This window comes from Eutrema salsugineum, unplaced genomic scaffold (genome assembly GCF_000478725.1).
Source record: "Eutrema salsugineum unplaced genomic scaffold, Eutsalg1_0 scaffold_3, whole genome shotgun sequence".
Taxonomy (NCBI): Eukaryota; Viridiplantae; Streptophyta; class Magnoliopsida; order Brassicales; family Brassicaceae; genus Eutrema; species Eutrema salsugineum.
The window spans coordinates 10,360,807-10,368,228 of record NW_006256756.1 but is presented as its reverse complement, the minus strand read 5'-3'; the positions used below and the strand labels follow the sequence as shown (position 1 = coordinate 10,368,228).

General features: G+C 42.9%; 1 non-coding gene across 1 annotated transcript; it reads right to left on the bottom strand.

The window, feature by feature from the left end:
- Nucleotides 1-281: 281 nt before the first annotated feature.
- Nucleotides 282-388, bottom strand: LOC112085628. The gene has a single exon (XR_002898929.1). It is a non-coding gene; the product is annotated as a small nucleolar RNA R71 (small nucleolar RNA).
- Between the last annotated feature and the right edge of the window lie 7,034 nt (nt 389-7,422).

Genomic DNA, 7,422 nt, shown 5'->3' with positions numbered 1-7,422 from the left:
TCGAAGTGAATGCATCATTGTTGAATATGGTCCAGAACTCAAAGTTCCATGGGTTAGCAATGGAAGACCCCTTGGAACACTTGGACCAGTTTGATAAGGTGTGTGATCTGACAAAAATAAATGGAGTTTCAGAAGACAGCTTTAAGCTAAGACTATTCCCATTCAGTCTTGGTGATAAAGCTCATCAATGGGAGAAGAATCTTCCAAGAGGCTCCATTCAAACCTGGGAGCAATGCAAGCAAGCTTTCTTATCTAAGTTCTTCTCAACTTCAAGAACTGCAAAACTGAGGAACCAAATCTCTAGCTTCACTCAACACAGCAATGAGAGTTTTGGTGAAGCATATGAGAGATTCAGGAGCTACACAAACCAATGCCCACACCATGGGTTTAGTGAAGCTTCTCTCCTCAGCACACTCTATAGAGGAGCTCTTCCCAAGATTAGAAACCAACTGGATACTGCTTCAAATGGGAACTTCCTGGGTAAAGAGATTCATGCTGCTTTAGAGCTAGTGGAGAACTTAGCATTGAGCAATGATACCTATGGTGAAGACTATGACAGGTAAAATAGGAATGAAGGTTCAAGCTCAGAACAGAGGGTCACCAGAGAAGTTGAGAAGTGAATTAGACAAGTTGAAGCTGGTAACTCACAAGCCAATGCATTTTGTTGGAGAGTATGAGGAACCATCTCAAATCTTTGAGAACATCAGTGAAGAAGGTCTAACCCAAGAGGAACTAAACTACATTGGGAATCAGAGGTTCCAGAGGTATCAGTATGGTAATGCCAATCCAAACCTCTCTTACAGGAACACCAATGTAGCTAACCCACAAGACAAGGTGTATCCCAATCCTCAAGCTCCACAGAACTTTGTTCCCCAGAATAACTTTCAAAGATCTTTTCAACCAAAGAATCAGTTTGGTCAGAATCAAGGTTTTGGTCAGCAACAGCAACCATTTCAGGGTCCTAGTTTCAATACACAGCAGCAAAAGGCACCACCTGGGTTTGGTCCTCCACAGTTCCAACAGCAAGCACCGGTTCAACATCAGTTTCAGCCACCAACTGTTCAACAAAGTCCTGTTTTCAATGTTCTTCTCCAACAGCTCTTACTAGGACAACAAAAGATGGTATCTGACATGGAGACACTGGGCGCTGAACTAAAGTCTATTAAAAAGAACAAGGGCATCTGCACTTCTGAACCACAAGTCTCTCTTCCTGGTAAACCTCTTCAAAACCCAAAGGATTATTGCAATGCCATCTACTCCAATGATGACCACTCAGCTGTTGTGCAAGAAATAGAAGACCTTCTCTATGGTCAAGTCTCTAGTGAACCTGCACAAACTCATGTGGATGAGATTGCCATTATAGAGGATTTCATGGGCTTCATACATGAACTCAATGAGGACATTGAGAATAAAAGTGTGGGGGCAGCCGGTTCAGTTCTTTCTGTTCAGCAAGGGAATGATTCCGTGTCTATTGAAACAAAGGAGCTGCCAACTGGTCAAGCAAAGCTAACAGATTGTGCCTCCACCTATGAATCAACTCAGATGAAGCCCACCTCCCTCCCAAAGCTAGGCAACCCAGGGAAGTTCACCATCTCTTGCACTCTTGGAAACTTTAGAGTTGAGAATGCTTTGTGTGATTCAGGCTCAAGTGTGAGTATAATGTCTAAAGATATGATGGAGAAGCTAAAGGTCAAGTCTATAACGTCCTACCCCTCTTCTATCACCTTTGGTGATTCCTACTCCAAGAAACCATATGGATTTTTAGAAGACTATCCACTTCAAGTTGGTGAATGCATAATTCCCACTGATTTTGTCATCATGAAGATGAAGAAGACCAAAGAGCTCCCCCTTTTGCTTGGGACTGCATTTCTCAACACCACTGGTGCAATGATTGACTTTGATACTCAAAGAGTGGTGCTTACAACGGTGGATAAGGATGCCTTTTACCCTGTTCAACCACCTTTAGCTGAATTTTGTGGATCAGTTGTTCAAGAGATAGAACCCCCTAAGGTACTTGAGATGAAGTATGTAGGAAGTGCTGGGATTTTAGGTGGATCCCAATCTCTCTCAGCTATGGAAATGGAAAAAGAACCTCACACCAACTCTGTTTACAAGGATGGGACTGAACAGCCATTGATCAGAGAAGAAGACATCTTGCTCTCATGGTCTCCTACACTTAGTGATCTAAGGATGATTAACACCAAAAATGATGGCTCAGCATCAGAAGACAAGAGTATTAAACCTGATCTTTCTTCTCAAGACTTTGATCTCACTCCTTGGGTTGATGATGATGGTTCTCTGAAGTATAAGCTGGATTGCAATGGGAAGCCAGGTCTGTTTGCTGAAGTGAGGGCATGTCTCACAAGGGCCATCTTTGATAAAGACCCAGATGGTATTCAAGAGCTGGTGGACAAAGGTCTCAAGGTGGGATCTAGAGGACAAGGGTCTAATGGTTCCCAAAGGCAGCAAACCAACTCAGCTTGCTCAGGACCATTGAAGTGCTGAAGAGCATCAGTGCTCAACCTCACCCCAGCTAAAAACAGGGTTTCCAAAGTCAAACTTAGAGACTTTAAACAAAGTGCTCTTGGGAGACACCCCAAGCTTATCCTTTGTAAATATGCTTTTGATCTTTTGATTCCTTTCTTTTTATGTTTTAGGATGTTTTGATGGGTTTGTTTAAGTGTCTACAGGTTATAGGTTTGAGTCTAAACCCTTGGAAAGTGAATGCAAGATGAAAAGAGGTGAAGGAATGGAGGTAAGCTTGACTCGGCCTTTGACATGGGCACTGGCCACGGTCAGAAACAAGACGTGGTAAGCATCTTTGTGTTGCCACGGGGAGATAATCACGGTCTCAAGACCAGGACGCGGCAAAGGAATGGGAGATGTCCAAGGCTCGGGACTTGCCACGAGGTCCAAGACACGGAATCAGAGCCTGGCCGTGGCAAAGCAAATGGTGCGCAACTCTGGTTCGGCCTTTGCCACGGTGGGAATGACACGAGATGGAAGGTGACCGTGGCAAAAGAAAAGAGGGCTAAGTTTTAATTCGGATTTTTGCCACGGCCACGAGACGCGGACAAGGGCTTCACCGTGGCAAACACAAAGTTTAACAAAGGCATGGATTCGAAGTTTGCCACGGGAAGACAAGGTGACCGCGGCAAAGAAATGAAGACTGAGTATCCATTCGGTGCATGACACGGCTGGAAGGCACGGGTTCAAGACCAGGCCGTGGCAACATGAAAATGGAATGTCCAACTTTCGGGGTTTGCCACGATGAGTTGTCACGAGGAAGAGATGTGACCGTGGCAAAGATTTGGCGGGTTTGACAGAGGAATGAGCACTGCCACGAGGAGTTTGACACGGGGAAACAACCAGACCGTGGCAAGAGAAAGGGAAGGAGACATAGTTCGGGGTCAGACCTCAGCAATTGAGGTAAACACTCAAAACCTTGTAAATAGCATGTAGATCTTTCTTTTTCTTTTGCATTTTACTTGTTCCCTTTGATTTCACTTCTTTCTCATACTTCTATAACACAAGGGACTGTGTTATTTAAGTGTGGGGGAGGAGTTTCATCCTTTACTAATCATGTTTTCTATTTTCTTATTTTACACTTTGAGTCTTGAGTCACACTCTAGTTGCATATTCATCTAAGTGCATATAAAAACCAAAAAAAAGAATGGAAAAATCTGAAAAATTTACACAAAAAAATGATCATGTAGTTGCATTCTCATTTTTAGGATTGAGTCTAGATTGCATTTGCATGTAGGTTGCATCTTGCAAGGAGTAATGATAGGTTTTCTAGAGAGTACATCACTTTGAGAACTTGAACCAAATATGCTTGTGAATCTTTTTCTGTGCTTGCAAAGTCTGAAATGATTTGAATCTGAGAAGCAAGTTTGAATTGAACTCAACTCTAATTAAGTGGGAACCTTGAACTTGACTTGAAATCTTGTGATGCATTGTTTGGAAAAGCTTGTGGATACCAATATACATACTTGAGCTAGAACCACTGTTTTTACCACTCTTTTCCTTAGCTCAAGTAGCTGAATCCACATCATGGATCAGTTCCCACACCTTGAACCCATCCTTCTTTTAAGCCAATGTTTGTGTGTGAATTGAAAGGCCACCTTGGATCAAACTTAGCAGAAAGTGTTAGGTTTAGAGCGACAAGGGCAGGTCTCATTGAGTGCTGTGTTCCAACATCAAGGAACTGAGAATTTTGGCGAGGAATAAGTGTGGGGGAAAAGACTTTTTTGGTGAGTGGAAAAGGTGAGATGAGTGAGAAAGAGAGAGTGAAAATAGCTAGGGGAATGAAAGAAAAAGAAATCAGTCTTGGTGTTTTGAGAAAGTGAGCTCTGGTTTGTTGAAAAGAAAGAGTCTAGCCTCCAAATAAAAAAGAAAGAAAAGAAGCCAAAAGGCTCAATTTTTTTGTTAAGAAAGAAAGAAGAGGCTAGAAGTTGTAAAAGAAAAAGAGCTGTGTAAAGTTTGAGTCCCAAGACTTGAGAGGAAAATTGAAGAGTAAATCCCCTAGTGAGAGGAAAATGAGAGTGAAAAGTGAGGATTTTTGAGCAAGTGAGGAAGCTTTGAGTAGAGGGTGGGGTGTGATGCGTCTTTGCCCTTGTATGCATAGGTTGCTTTTTACCTTTAGCATTCTGCCAAAGTTTGATCATTCATAGAGAGATCCCTTTGCTGCATTAAACCCACTTGAGCACTGATGAGATCATTTTAATCTCATAGCCTCTCCCTAGCCAAGCCAGCTTGTTTAAACGTTGCATCATGAGATCCACCTGATAAAAGCTTAATGAATGTGAAAGAGTTGAGAGAGAGAAGAACTTGTGGAGATTCCTTGCTGAGTTGATATATATCTGAGTATGACTTTGCATTGCATAATTAAGCATGAACTTGAATTCTCATTGTGATCACTTCTCTCAAAAAGAAAATGTGAACTCCCATTGCATACAACCTCTTTCTCTCATTTGCTCTTTTTGCTTGAGGACAAGCAAAGGACAAGTGTGGGGGAGTTGATATGTTCATAATTTACATCATTTAGGTTGCATAAATCATTCCAAATCATGTTTTATTTCATGCATTTTAGGTCCTTAGGGTTTGTTTTAGGTTTTAGAAGATGCATTAGGTCCCAATGAGTCTTTGCATGTTTTGAGTGTCTATCAGGTGAATTTGGAGCTGAAAAGAAGAATCCAGGAGGTGGAATGGTGAGCAAAGCTTGAAAAAGTGGAAAAATTGGGTCTATGGAGGTTATCGGCCATTCTCGCTGGCCAGGAAGGTTTTACCGGCCATTTTCATGTACCGCGGGAAGCTTTACCGGCCATTTTCATGTACCGCGAATGAAGTGTATCGGCCAAAATCTCCGGGTGCAAACATGTCTCAGAAATCGCCTGTCCGGGGAACCTTCCGGTCCGATTCAGACGGCGGGTGCTTCATAGAAGTTGGAGAGCATTGCATCACGGTCTCATAGCAAGTAGAATCGTGGAATTCGGACGCGTGAGCAGAGAGATAAGCTCGTCGGAAGGAACCCCTGTCTCGCAGGTATTCCGGACCGAGCAGATCAGTTCTGAAGGATGCGAAGGACGGTGCACTTCCAGGCCGATTCAGTTTCCGGGGCCTTCATAAGAATCAGAGAAATTTGAGTCTTCTTTCCAGAACATCCGAGATCAGTCAATTCGGAGCTTTGAGCAGAAAGATACGGTCTCCGGAATGGACACATGTCTAGACGCCTCTCTGTGGTCGTGTAAATGCACTGCAAAGATTTGCCCTCCAGGAAGCCTTACACTTCCCAAGCACTGAATTTTCCTTCACCAAAGTTGGAGATTAATGAGTCCTCTGTCTTCTGCAACCGGAATCACTCAATTCGGACAAGTCTCCAGGAAGTTACACTCTCCGGAATTCGAGATGGTCCAGACAGCCCAGAGCGACTAAGTTAAGCATGCCGCGATGGAATGCCACGATCCACACTTGGCCGTGGCAACTTTTGTGCACCCTCGGCAAATGACACGATCTTCATGCCACGGTCTACATTTGACCGTGGCAAACACACACTTGGCTGAGAGGAACTTCTTGCAACCTTCGGGGATTGACACGGCCTAAATGCAACGGTCTGAGGCTTGACCGTGGCAACTTCTTGCAACCATCGGCGATTGGCACGAGCTGAATGCCACGGTCTGGGACTTGACCGTGGCAAATGAACAAGTGGCTGGAGACAACTTCTACACAGCTTCGGCTTTTGACACGATTTCAATGCCACGGCCTGAGACTTGGCCGTGGCAAGCATAGACTTGGCTGGGAAAGATTTCACATGCATGCGGGTTTTGGCACGGTCAGAATGCCACGGTCTGGGGGCTTGACCGTGGCAACCTTTACACATCTTCGGCGTTTGACACGGTAACTTGCCACGAGTTCCAGATGAAGCTTGATCAGACCGTGGCATCAAAAGGAACCAAGAACACAAGTAAAGACTTTGACACGGTCAGGATTGCCACGGTCACTCCAAGAGCACACCAGACCGTGGCAAACCTACACTTACCCATCAAGGCCAGGTCAGTACCCGGTTTGTTCCGGGTTGACCCGGTTCGCCCAAGCCTCCTTTATATGGTTTCTCGACCTAATTTGTAGAGAAGACTGAATCTACTTTTAGTCTTCTTTCCCCTTTAGTGAAAACCTACTTAATACACTTTGTTTTAGAGAGCTTAAGATCGATTTTGAAGTTTCTTTCCATCTTGTTCATCATTTCTTATCATCAAATCAAACTTCTAATCATGATTAACAACACATCTTGCAAAGGATCTAGTGTGTTGATCATGATTAGTGAGTAGTTACCTTAATGAGGTTCTAGATGTGTAGGTTAGGGTGCTAAAGTGTTAGATTAGGAGTGCTTAGGCCTAGATTCATTGATTCATTTCTCTAAACAACTGTTCTCTATGCTAGATCCTTGATAATCACTTGAGATCTAGATTCTGGGAATTTCATGCACCAAAAGTGTTTGATGAAATTCCTGAAAGAGTTGTGTTAGAGGTTTAAGCATTTTTCTGCATGATGATGTATTGTTATTTGCTTGAATGATCATTGAGAACTGATTATTAATGCATATTGATTCATATTTCACAAATGGGAATTTGGTTTGAAAATGGATTAATATAGGGGTTAATACCTTCATGAGAGGATTAACCTAGATTAGAGTTCTTAATCACTTGAATCATGTCTCATCATTGTCATTAGCATTTCTAGTTTAGCACAAAAGCACCCTAACCAACTATCATGTCTAGAATCTCATGCCTCCATCATATCATATTCACATCATTTATCATTGTCATTTGTCTTTAAACCTGTTTAAGTTTGTTAGTTGTCATTAGTTAACAAAAATCACTCTTGTTTGCTTGAATTAAGAACTGATCACATACTTTAGTGTCT